The sequence below is a fragment of the Oscarella lobularis genome, chromosome 12, assembly GCF_947507565.1.
Source record: "Oscarella lobularis chromosome 12, ooOscLobu1.1, whole genome shotgun sequence".
NCBI lineage: Eukaryota > Metazoa > Porifera > Homoscleromorpha > Homosclerophorida > Oscarellidae > Oscarella > Oscarella lobularis.
This window is the reverse complement of record NC_089186.1, coordinates 1-12,201: the sequence shown is the minus strand read 5'-3', so window position 1 is coordinate 12,201 and position 12,201 is coordinate 1. Positions and strand designations below refer to the sequence as shown.

The 12,201-nt window shown below is 42.2% G+C and overlaps 2 long non-coding RNA genes across 4 annotated transcripts; both read left to right on the top strand.

Moving 5' to 3' along the window:
* The first annotated feature begins 1,747 nt into the window (after nt 1-1,747).
* Nucleotides 1,748-2,465, top strand: LOC136193695 (uncharacterized). Its single transcript, XR_010671418.1, has 4 exons — nt 1,748-1,983; nt 2,034-2,130; nt 2,187-2,294; nt 2,360-2,465. It is a non-coding gene; the product is annotated as an uncharacterized lncRNA (long non-coding RNA).
* Nucleotides 2,466-8,828: 6,363 nt separating this feature from the next.
* On the top strand, nt 8,829-11,262 carry LOC136194239 (uncharacterized). 3 transcript variants are annotated; one of them, XR_010671555.1, is made up of 3 exons: nt 9,136-10,156; nt 10,260-10,779; nt 10,905-11,262. It is a non-coding gene; the product is annotated as an uncharacterized lncRNA (long non-coding RNA). The 3 variants fall into 3 exon arrangements; XR_010671554.1 differs by having other exon boundaries at nt 8,829-10,779; nt 10,924-11,262; XR_010671553.1 differs by having other exon boundaries at nt 8,829-10,779.
* The last annotated feature ends 939 nt before the right edge of the window (nt 11,263-12,201 follow it).

Genomic DNA, 12,201 nt, shown 5'->3' with positions numbered 1-12,201 from the left:
TGGGACAATTTCTCCTTGGGACAATTTGTGCTGGGGACAATTTGTCCTGGGGACAATTTGTCCTGGGGACAATTTGTCCTTGGGACAATTTGTCCTGGGGACAATTTTGTCCTGGGACAATTTGTCCTGGGACAATTTTTCCTTGGGACAATTTTTCTTGGGACAAATTGTCCTGGCACAATTTGTCCTGGGACAATTTGTCCTGGCACAATTTGTCCTGGGACAATTTGTCCTGGGACAATTTGTCCTGTGGACATTTTGTCCTGGGACAATTTTTCCTGGGTCAATTTGTCCTGGGACAATTTGTCCTGGGACAATTTGTCCTGGGGACAATTTTTCCTGGGACAATTTGTCCGTGGACAGTTTGTCCTCGGGACAAATTACACTCGTCCAATGTTCGCGAAACCGCTCTGTACGTGTTGCCGTGCCATTCTATAGGCGTAGCAATTTGAAACCCCGATTTGTAATAGTTTATTTATGACGTCACATTGTTAAACCCGTGAGGTCACGTGCTTATGTTAGCGCGCGCGTCCCCTTTCGAAGAAACACTGTTTCTGGCTCGTTTTCTACGATGCGAAGGTCCGAGCGACGTCAAAATGTAAGTAGTAGATAGTTACGAAGCATTTTTAGAGCGTTCGTCGCCCCCGGAGCGCGCGTACGAACGCGTCGCGTCGCCAAGTTGTGGCGCGAGTTTCGAATAGTGAATTTTTCGTTTCGAATGGCTTCGAAACGAAGGATTCGAGACGGTTTAGAACGTTTTGCGACGCGAAGCGTCGCTTTCGGCGTCGTTTTTGCCGAATTAATGTGTCCGTAAAAGGGGGCGTGTTCCCTTTCTTTCGCACGTGCTCTACGGCAAACGGCGACTCGGATGCCGTCGAGTGGCGGCAATTTGTAAACTGCACCATATGCCCTCTCGATCGAAGTGCCGCTTATCGTCGTACGACGCGCCGTCGCGGAGTGGCGGCACGGTTAAGGTGGTGTCGTTTACGGTGTACGCGCGTAGGCGTATTGTTGGTTTCGCTTAATTTTATGTCAAAAATTGGCGAAAATTGGTAAACGTGGTACCAGGTTTTATTTGTCAGACCACGACGAATCGAATGGCACCGGTGCGGTGTTCGTGCGACGTCTCCTTGCAGAGTTGTGCGCTTTTTCGCGAAACGAGTCGCGAATTGGAAAATCGATTTTTGTCCTTCGATTTTCTGCGCCGTGCAGTCGTTTCTGCAGCCGTTTTTCGGTTTTTTGAGGAGGATTTGGGATGGCTGAAAGGCGCGAAAAGGTTTTTTTCGCGTGGGATCGAAATTTGGTCAAAATTTCGCTAAATCCAACTTTTGCGTTTCGGACTCGTTTCGAACGTCTCGTAGACGTCTTTCCCTTCATCGTAGAGCATTGTGGTTTGGAATTTGGCGACAATTTGTCCTGGGGACAATTTGTCCTGGGGACAATTTGTCCTTCTCCTATGCCTTTTGCCTTCTCCCTTTGCCTTTTGCTTTCTCCTTTGCCTTTTCTTTTTGCCTTTTGCCTTCTCCCTTTGCCTTTTGCTTTCTCCTTTGCCTTTTGCCTTCTCCCTTTGCCTTTTGCCTTCTCCCTTTGCCTTTTGCCTTCTCCCTTTGCCTTTTGCCTTTTCCCTTTGCCTTTTGCCTTCTCCCTTTGCCTTTTTCCTTCTCCCTTTGCCTTTTGCCTTCTCCCTTTGCCTTTTTCCTTCTCCCTTTGCCTTTTGCCTTCTCCCTTTGCCTTTTGCTTTTTCCCTTTGCCTTTTGCCTTCTCCCTTTGCCTTTTTCCTTCTCCCTTTGCCTTTTGCCTTCTCCCTTTGCCTTTTGCCTTCTCCCTTTGCCTTTTGCCTTCTCCTGTGCCTTTTGCCTTCTCCCTTTTTGTAAACAGGGGGTTTCTGGAGGATGTCAGATAAGTGCCGTGCAATTGTTTATGAGTTGTGTGGCTTTGTTAATGTGTATAGGGGCAATGTTAGGGCAGAGTCAATACTGATAGGTATATAATGGTTCCTAATTGTGTTACATATTTCTAATTAGTTTTCTTAGGGGCATAGGGATGGGAGGAACAATGACAAGGAGATGGGGCGCGAGGGAGAAGAGGAACAAGCAGGCAGGGAGGAGAAGGAATATCAAGGGATCGATGGTATGTGATGTAGGTAGAGTTTTAGTTATTGAGGGGTCTCTAATTCGTTTCTTTAGATGTGTAAGAGCGTAAGAAAGATGGATATAAGCAAGGGACGCGAGTGAGAGGGGAGGGAAAGGAAGGAAAAACAATCAGAAGGAACGATGGGTATGGATGGAGCAAAGGTATGTGATGTAGGTAGAGTTTTAGTTATTGAGGGGTCTCTAATTTGTTTCTTTATATATGTAAGGAAGAAGGATATAAGCAAGGGACGCGTGTGGGAAGGGGAGGAAAGGCAATCAGAAGGAAGGATGACTCTCGAGGGGGCAAAGGTATGTGATGTAGGTAGAGTTGTCCTGGGGACAATTGTCCCCAGGACAAATTGTCCTGGGACAATTTGTCCTGGGACAATTTGTCCAGGGACAATTTGTCCTGGGACTATTTGTCCTGGGAGAATTTCTCCTGGGGAGAATTTGTCCTGGGACAAATTGTCCTGGGACAATTTGTCCCCAGGACAAATTGTCCTTGGGACAATTTGTCCCCAGGACAAATTGTCCTGGCACAAATTGTCCTGGCACAATTTGTCCCAAGGACAAATTGTCCTGGCACAATTTGTCCCCAGGACAAATTGTCCTGGCACAATTTGTCCTGGGGACAATTGGTCCTGGGACAATTTGTCCAGGGACAATTTGTCCTGGGACTATTTGTCCTGGGGACAATTGGTCCTGGGACAATTTGTCCTGGGAGAATTTGTCCTAGGACAATTTGTCCTGGGAAAATTTGTCTTGGGGAAAATTTATCCCAGGGACAATTTGTCCTTGGACAATTTGTCCTGGGAGAATTTGTCCTGGGGACAATTTGTCCTCGGACAATTTTTCCTGGGTCAATTTGTCCTCACAGGAGAGACCCGTTGGCTAGCCCCTGTAATTTCGCTGTAATTTATTACAGGAGAGACCCGTTGGCTAGCCCCCTGTAATTTCGCTGTAATTTATTACAGGAGAGACCCGTTGGGTAGCCCCTGTAATTTCGCTGTAGTTTATCACAGGAGAGACCCCTTCTCTAACCCCCTGTAATTTCACTGTAATCTATTACAGGAGAGACCCGTTTGCTAACCCCCTGTAATTTCGCTGTAGTTTATTACAGGAGAGACCCGTTGGCTAGCCCCTGTAATTTCGCTGTAATTTTTTACAGGGAAACCCGTTGGCTAGCCCCCTGTAATTTGTCTGTAATTTTTTACAGGAGAGACCCGTTGGCTAGCCCCTGTAATTTCGCTATAGTTTATTACAGGAGAGACCCGTTAGCGAACCCCCTGTAATTTGGCTGTAATTTTTTACAGGAGAGACTTGTTGTCTAGACCCTGTAATTTCGCTGTAATTTATTACAGGAGAGACCCGTTGGCTAGCCCCCTGTAATTTCGCTGTAATTTATTACAGGAGAGACCCGTTGGCTAACCCCCCATAATTTCGCTGTAATTTATTACAGGAGAGACCCGTTGGCTAACCCCTGTAATTTCGCTGTAGTTTATTACAGGAGAGACCCGTTGGCTAACCCCTGTAATTTCGCTGTAATTTATTACAGGAGAGACCCGTTGGCTAACCCCTGTAATTTCGCTGTAGTTTATTACAGGAGAGACCCGTTGGCTAACCCCTGTAATTTCGCTGTAATTTATTACAGGAGAGACCCGTTGGCTAGCCTCTGTAATTTCGCTGTAATTTATTACAGGAGAGACCCATTGGCTAGCCTCTGTAAATTCGCTGTAATTTATTACAGGAGAAACCCGTTGGCTAACCCCCTGTAAATTCGCTGTAATTTATTACAGGAGAGACCCGTTGGCTAGCCCCTGTAAATTCGCAGTAATTTATTACAGGAGAGACCCGTTGGCTAACCCCCCATAATTTCGCTGTAATTTATTACAGGAGAGACCCGTTGGCTAACCCCTGTAATTTCGCTGTAGTTTATTACAGGAGAGACCCGTTGGCTAACCCCTGTAATTTCGCTGTAATTTATTACAGGAGAGACCCGTTGGCTAGCCTCTGTAATTTCGCTGTAATTTATTACAGGAGAGACCCATTGGCTAGCCTCTGTAAATTCGCTGTAATTTATTACAGGAGAAACCCGTTGGCTAACCCCCTGTAAATTCGCTGTAATTTATTACAGGAGAGACCCGTTGGCTAGCCCCTGTAAATTCGCAGTAATTTATTACAGGAGAGACCCGTTGGCTAACCCCCTGTAATTTCGCCTTAATTTATTACAGGAGATACCTGTTGGCTAGCCCCTGTAAATTCGCTTTAATTTATTACAGGAGAAACCCGTTGGCTAACCCCCTATAATTTCGCTGTAATTTATGACAGGAGAGACCCGTTGGCTAGCCCCTGTAATTTCGCTGTAGTTTATTACAGGAGATACCCGTTGGCTAACCCCCTGTAATTTCGCTGTAATTTTTGGGAGGATTTGTTCTGGGACAATTTGTCCTGGGGACAATTTGTCCTGTGACAATTTGTCCTGTGACAATTTGTCCTGTGACAATTTGTCCTGGGTACAATTTGTCCTGGGGACAATTTGTCCTGGGACAATTTGTCCTGGGACAATTTGTCCTGGGGACAATTTGTCCTGGGACAATTTGTCCTGGGACAATTTGTCCTGGGACAATTTGTCCTGGGGACAATTTGTCCTGGGACAATTTTTCCTGGGACAATTTGTCCTGGGGACAATTTGTCCTGGGACAATTTTTCCTGGGGACAATTTGTCCTAAGACAATTTGTCCTGGGACAATTTGTTCTGTGGACAATTTGTCCTGGGACAATTTGTCCTGGGACAATTTGTCCCCTGGACAATTTATCCTGGGACAATTTGTCCCCTGGACAAATTGTCCAGGGGACAAATTGTCCTGGGACAATCTTTTATCCTGGGACAATCTGTGGACAATTTGTCCTGGGACAATTTGTCCTGGGACAATTTGTCCCCTGGACAAATTGTCCTGGGACAATCTTTTATCCTGGGACAATTTATCCTGGGGCAATTTGTGCTGGGGACAATTTGTCCTGGGACAATTTGTCCTGGGACAATTTGTCCTGGGGACAATTTGTTCTGGGACAATTTGTCCTGGGGAGAATTTCTCCTGGGACAATTTGTCCTGGGACAATTTGTCCTGGGACAATTTGTCCTGGACAATTTTTCCTGGGGACGATTTGTCCTGGGGACAATTTTTCCTGGGGACAATTTGTCCTGGGACAATTTGTCCTCGGTACAATTTGTCCTGGGACAATTTGTCCTGAGACAATTTGTCCTGGGACAATTTTACCTGGGGACAATTTGTCTTGGGGAGAATTTATTCGTAATTAATGCGGCATTTATTCGGAATTAATGCGGCATTTATTCGGAATTAATTCGGTATTTATTCTCAACAAGTGAAAGTTCTACCTTCACTAGGAGTGTAGGTTGTACCTTCACAGCGAGTGAAAGTTCTACCTTCACAACGAGTGAAGGTTCTACCTTCATTAGGAGAGATCATTCATTAGTAGTGAATGTTCTAATTTCATTAGTAGTACAAGTTTTACCTTCGTTAGGAGTGAAGGTTCTACCTTCACAAAGAGTGATGATTCTACCTTCACTTCGATGGAAGGTTCTGCCTTCACTAGGAGTGAAAGTTCTACCTTCACTATGAGTGAAGGTTATACCTTCACAACAAGGGAAGGTTTTACCTTCTATATTAGTGAAGGTTCTATCTACACTACGAGTAAAGGCTCTACCTCCACAACGAGTAAAGGTTCTACCTTTACTACGAGTGAAGGTTCTACATTCACAACGAGTAAAAGTTCTACCTTCAGGGTTCTGCCCACATGGGTCGGCATGGGTCGGCCCCGACCCTTACTCGCCTATCGCCGACCCATACTACTATAACGTTATGGCAGCCCGTAGCTTGCAATAATTACTGCCGGGTACATCGTCCAAAACAACCGTCCAAGACAATTTTTAAAATGGTCCAAGACAATTTTAAAAATGGTCCAAGACGATTTTATAAATGGTCCAAGACAATTTTAAAAATTGTCCCAAGAAAAATTAGATGGTAGGTAGATTGTAGATTTGTAGATTGTAGATTTGTAGATTCGTAGATTGTAGATTCGTAGATCGTAGATTCGTAGATTGTAGATTTGTAGATTTGTAGATTGTAGATTCGTAGATCGTAGATTCGTAGATCGTAGATTTGTAGATTTGTAGATTGTAGATTCGTAGATCGTAGATTCGTAGATCGTAGATTTGTAGATTGTAGATTAGTAGATTTGTAGATTCGTAGATTTGTAGTTTTGTAGATTGTAGATTTGTAGATTCGTAGATTTGTAGATTTGTAGATTGTAGATTCGTAGATCGTAGATTTGTAGTTTTGTAGATTGTAGATTTGTAGATTCGTAGATTTGTAGATTTGTAGATAGTAGATTCGTAGATTGTAGATTTGTAGATTCGTAGATTTGTAGATTTGTAGATAGTAGATTCGTAGATCGTAGATTCGTAGATCGTAGATTCGTAGATCGTAGATTTGTAGTAGATTTGTAGATTTGTAGATTTGTAGATTTGTAGATTCGTAGATTTGTAGATTTGTAGAATGTAGATTTGTAGATTTGTAGATTTGTAGATTTGTAGATTTGTAGATTCGTAGATTTGTAGCTTCGATTTGTAGATTATAGATCGTAGATTTGTAGATCGTAGATTCGTAGATTTGTAGATTATAGATTGTAGATTTTTAGATTTGTAGATTGTAGATCGTAAATTCGTAGATTGTAGATTTGTAGATTGTAGATTCGTAGATCGTAGATTTGTAGTAGATTTGTAGCTTCGATTTGTAGATTTGTAGATTTGTAGATTCGTAGATTTGTAGATTCGTAGCTTCGATTTTGTAGATTTGTAGCTTCGATTTGTAGATTGTAGATTTGTAGATCGTAGATTTGTAGATCGTAGATTCGTAGATTTGTAGATTATAGATTGTAGATCGTAGATTTGTAGATTGTAGATCGTAGATTGTAGATTTGTAGATTTGTAGATTTGTAGATCGTTAGATTTGTAGATTGTAGATCGTAGATTCGTAGATCGTAGATTTTTAGATTTGTAGATTGTAGATTCGTAGATCGTAGATCGTAGATTTGTAGATCGTAGATTTGTAGATTGTAGATTTGTAGATCGTTAGATTCGTAGATTGTAGATTCGTAGATTGTAGATTCGTAGATCGTAGATATGTAGATTGTAGATTTGTAGATCGTTAGATTTGTAGATTGTAAATATAGATCGTAGATTTGTACATTTGTAGATCGTAGATTCGTAGATCGTAGATTTGTAGTAGATTTGTAGCTTCGATTTGTAGATTTGTAGATTTGTAGATTCGTAGATTTGTAGATTCGTAGCTTCGATTTTGTAGATTTGTAGCTTCGATTTGTAGATTGTAGATTTGTAGATCGTAGATTTGTAGATCGTAGATTCGTAGATTTGTAGATTATAGATTGTAGATCGTAGATTTGTAGATTGTAGATCGTAGATTGTAGATTTGTAGATTTGTAGATTTGTAGATCGTTAGATTTGTAGATTGTAGATCGTAGATTCGTAGATCGTAGATTTTTAGATTTGTAGATTGTAGATTCGTAGATCGTAGATCGTAGATTTGTAGATCGTAGATTTGTAGATTGTAGATTTGTAGATCGTTAGATTCGTAGATTGTAGATTCGTAGATCGTAGATTCGTAGATCGTAGATTTGTAGATTGTAGATTTGTAGATCGTTAGATTTGTAGATTGTAAATATAGATCGTAGATTTGTACATTTGTAGATCGTAGATTCGTAGATCGTAGATTCGGAGATCGTAGATTTGTAGATTGTAGATTTGTAGATCGTAGATTCGTAGATTTGTAGATTATAGATTGTAGATCGTAGATTTGTAGATTGTAGATCGTAGATTGTAGATTTGTAGATTTGTAGATTTGTAGATCGTTAGATTTGTAGATTGTAGATCGTAGATCGTAGATCGTAGATTTGTAGATCGTAGATTTGTAGATTGTAGATTTGTAGATCGTTAGATTTGTAGATTGTAAATATAGATCGTAGATTTGTACATTTGTAGATCGTAGATTCGTAGATCGTAGATTCGGAGATCGTAGATTTGTAGATTGTAGATTTGTAGATCGTAGATTCGTAGATTTGTAGATTATAGATTGTAGATCGTAGATTTGTAGATTGTAGATCGTAGATTGTAGATTTGTAGATTTGTAGATTTGTAGATCGTTAGATTTGTAGATTGTAGATCGTAGATCGTAGATCGTAGATTTGTAGATCGTAGATTTGTAGATTGTAGATTTGTAGATCGTTAGATTTGTAGATTGTAAATATAGATCGTAGATTTGTACATTTGTAGATCGTAGATTCGTAGATCGTAGATTCGGAGATCGTAGATTTGTAGATTGTAGATTTGTAGATCGTAGATTCGTAGATTTGTAGATTATAGATTGTAGATCGTAGATTTGTAGATTGTAGATCGTAGATTGTAGATTTGTAGATTTGTAGATTTGTAGATCGTTAGATTTGTAGATTGTAGATCGTAGATCGTAGATCGTAGATTTGTAGATCGTAGATTTGTAGATTGTAGATTTGTAGATCGTTAGATTCGTAGATTGTACATTCGTAGATCGTAGATTCGTAGATCGTAGATTTGTAGATTGTAGATTTGTAGATCGTTAGATTTGTAGATCGTAGATTTGTAGATTTGTAGATCGTAGATTCGTAGATCGTAGATTCGTAGATCTCAAGACATTTCTAAAGATTGTCCCCAGACATTTCACAAGTCTAAAATTGTCTCAGGACAATTTTAAAAATTGTTCCAAGACAATCCTTTAAAATTGTCTTGGGACAATTTTTAAAATTGTCCTGAGACAATTTAAAAAATTTAAAAATCGCCAAAACAGTTTTAAAAATGGTCCAAGACAATTTTAAAAATCGTTTTAAGAAATTTTTTAAATTGCCTAGGACCATTTTAAAATTGTCTTTGACGATTTTTAAAATTGTCTCGGACTTTTTTTAAAATTGCGTATTTTATCTATCCTTCCATACCTTCTTCCCACACTAAAAATATTCTCGGCAGAACCCTGTACCTTCATTAGGAGTGAAGGTTCTACCTTCATTATGAGTAAAGGATCTTTTCAAAATTGTCCTTGGGGCAATTTGTCCTTGGGACAATTTGTTCTGGGACAATTATAAAATTGTCCTAGGACAATTTTCGAGAATACGAACGACGCGCCGTTCCAGTCGTCATAACAGGCGCAACGGACACGTGGAAAGCGAGAACCGCGTGGACAGATACTGGGGTGAAGGTTTAGAAGGTAGGGATCGGGTTAGGTACAAAGCGAACCGAGTTAGAGCGAACAGACTGTGTAGAGCTGCCGTCGAGTGGAATTCGGGCTCGTTTAACGCTTAACGTGTACCGTTTTGCCTCGAACACCCTCGCAAACCCCTGCTACACTATTATCGATTGTAAATAGTTTGAAATCTTGGTTTTCAATACTTTTTTTGACGTCACTTATATAATCCACCATAGTCACGTGCGTGCGTTAGCGCGCTTGACTCGTTTGTTACGAATGAATGGAAAATGGCTCAAAACGACAGATTCGAAGCTTGAGCGAAGTCAAAAGAGTGAAAGAGGTGAGTCTTGAGTAGTTTAGAACCCGTTCGACCGTTCGCAATGGCGCGAAACGATCGAAATCGAGGCGTCGGGTCGCCAAGGTGCGACGCGCCCTGCGAAATGCGCTGGAATCGTTTCGTTTCGACGCGGAATCATGTTTTCGAAACGTTACGAAGCGTTTAGCGGCATTCCGTGGCGTATTTCGAGTCGTTTGCGACGATTTCGATGTGCGAAAAGGGGGCGTGGCCCTTAACTTTCGCGCTCGCTCCACGACAAACGGCGTATCGTATGCCGTCGGCGAATCGAAAATCGAAAACTAGATGATATAGGGTTTCGATCGATGGTACGTTTGTCGCCGTACGTGGCGTCGTTGAGGCACGACGGCGTCGCAAAGGTGGGGTGATTTCGACGCACGCGAGAAGGCGTGTTTGTTTATTTGACACGTTTTTATGTCGAAAATTCGCGAATTTCGACATGGCTTTGAACCAATCTTATAGAGTCGTCGTTGGCGATTCGATTGGTCGTGGTCCGGTCGTCGTGCGACGTTTTGTGGCGAAATGGCACAATTTTTAAGTCGTTTGATCGCGAACGAGAAAATTCGAAATTGTTTTTCGATTTTCTCCGTCCCCTGAAGGAATTCGTTCGCGATTTTTCCTGGAGAGAATTTCTATTGGGTGGTACGCAAGGGACGAAAGGGTTTGGTGGCCGTCGGTCAAATTTTTGAGTGAAATTTCTACTCGTAAACTTTTTGGCTTTTTGTACATCTTTGCGACGTTGGCAAAGTGCCTTCCCTTTGTCGGATCGAGCCGAGATTTTTTATCTGGTCTCTCTGACCCCGGAGTTGTTGATAGCCAAAGTATCGTTGCCATAGCAACCAAAAAATAAAATTGTTTTTTATTTTTTAGGTGTATCTTCCCTTGTTTCAAGCGGGCCCTTGGGGCCGCGAAAACGCGACAGAATATCCTTCGGGCGTGTAGCTATGTCAAAGACCATCCGGATCCCTATGCAGATGTTGAGGTAAGAAGTTACATCGCGAAACGTCTTCCATAAGGACTAGGCTTAGAGTAATAACTATAGAGGTATCCCAAGTTTACTCATAGTTCCTTTGTGTAATTTTCTATTTCTAATAAAATTACTCATAGACCTTATATTTCATGCTAGCCATTCCTCTGTGGCCAAGAGCGATAATAGTAAAGCTTTGCGTAAGGCGCAGAAGCGCCAAAACGATGGAGAAAACGCGAGTCTCTCTTGTGCCCTCGAAACGCCAGAGAAAGCTAAACCGCGCTACAGCTTTCATTCGCTTCAATGTTTAATGTTTTCTTTCAGCAGCGATCACCTTCTAACGCCCTTCAAACGCCGAGAAACAAAAAACAATAGGAAAATCGCGCAAAATCAGAAGATAGAAAAACAATTGAGCGAAAAGAACGTACAACGATATACTTGTCTTTCATCGTTAATTGTATATAAAAACGAAAAACCAAATTCGCAACCAAAGAAAGTGGCAATTTTAGAAACACATAATTTCTGTAAAATAATGAAGCACTTCCTAATTAGGAAGCGCCGCGGGTGCCCGTGGCAGTTAATCTTGCTTAACGTCACCACACTTTTGGGGCTAACGCCGCCCACACCGTAAGCGCATGCTCAAACCACGCCCAACTTAGCCCAGCCTAGCCCAACTTAGCCCAGCCTAGCCCAACTTAGCCCAGCCTAGCCCAACTTAGCCCAGCCTAGGGTTAGGGTTAGGGTTAGGGTTAGGGTTAGGGTTAGGGTTAGGGTTAGGGTTAGGGTTAGGGTTAGGGTTAGGGTTAGGGTTAGGGTTAGGGTTAGGGTTAGGGTTAGGGTTAGGGTTAGGGTTAGGGTTAGGGTTAGGGTTAGGGTTAGGGTTAGGGTTAGAGGGTTAGGGTTAGGGTTAGGGTTAGGGTTAGGGTTAGGGTTAGGGTTAGGGTTAGGGTTAGGGTTAGGGTTAGGGTTAGGGTTAGGGTTAGGGTTAGGGTTAGGGTTAGGGTTAGGGTTAGGGTTAGGGTTAGGGTTAGGGTTAGGGTTAGGGTTAGGGTTAGGGTTAGGGTTAGGGTTAGGGTTAGGGTTAGGGTTAGGGTTAGGGTTAGGGTTAGGGTTAGGGTTAGGGTTAGGGTTAGGGTTAGGGTTAGGGTTAGGGTTAGGGTTAGGGTTAGGGTTAGGGTTAGGGTTAGGGTTAGGGTTAGGGTTAGGGTTAGGGTTAGGGTTAGGGTTAGGGTTAGGGTTAGGGTTAGGGTTAGGGTTAGGGTTAGGGTTAGGGTTAGGGTTAGGGTTAGGGTTAGGGTTAGGGTTAGGGTTAGGGTTAGGGTTAGGGTTAGGGTTAGGGTTAGGGTTAGGGTTAGGGTTAGGGTTAGGGTTAGGGTTAGGGTTAGGGTTAGGGTTAGGGTTAGGGTTAGGGTTAGGGTTAGGGTTAGGGTTAGGGTT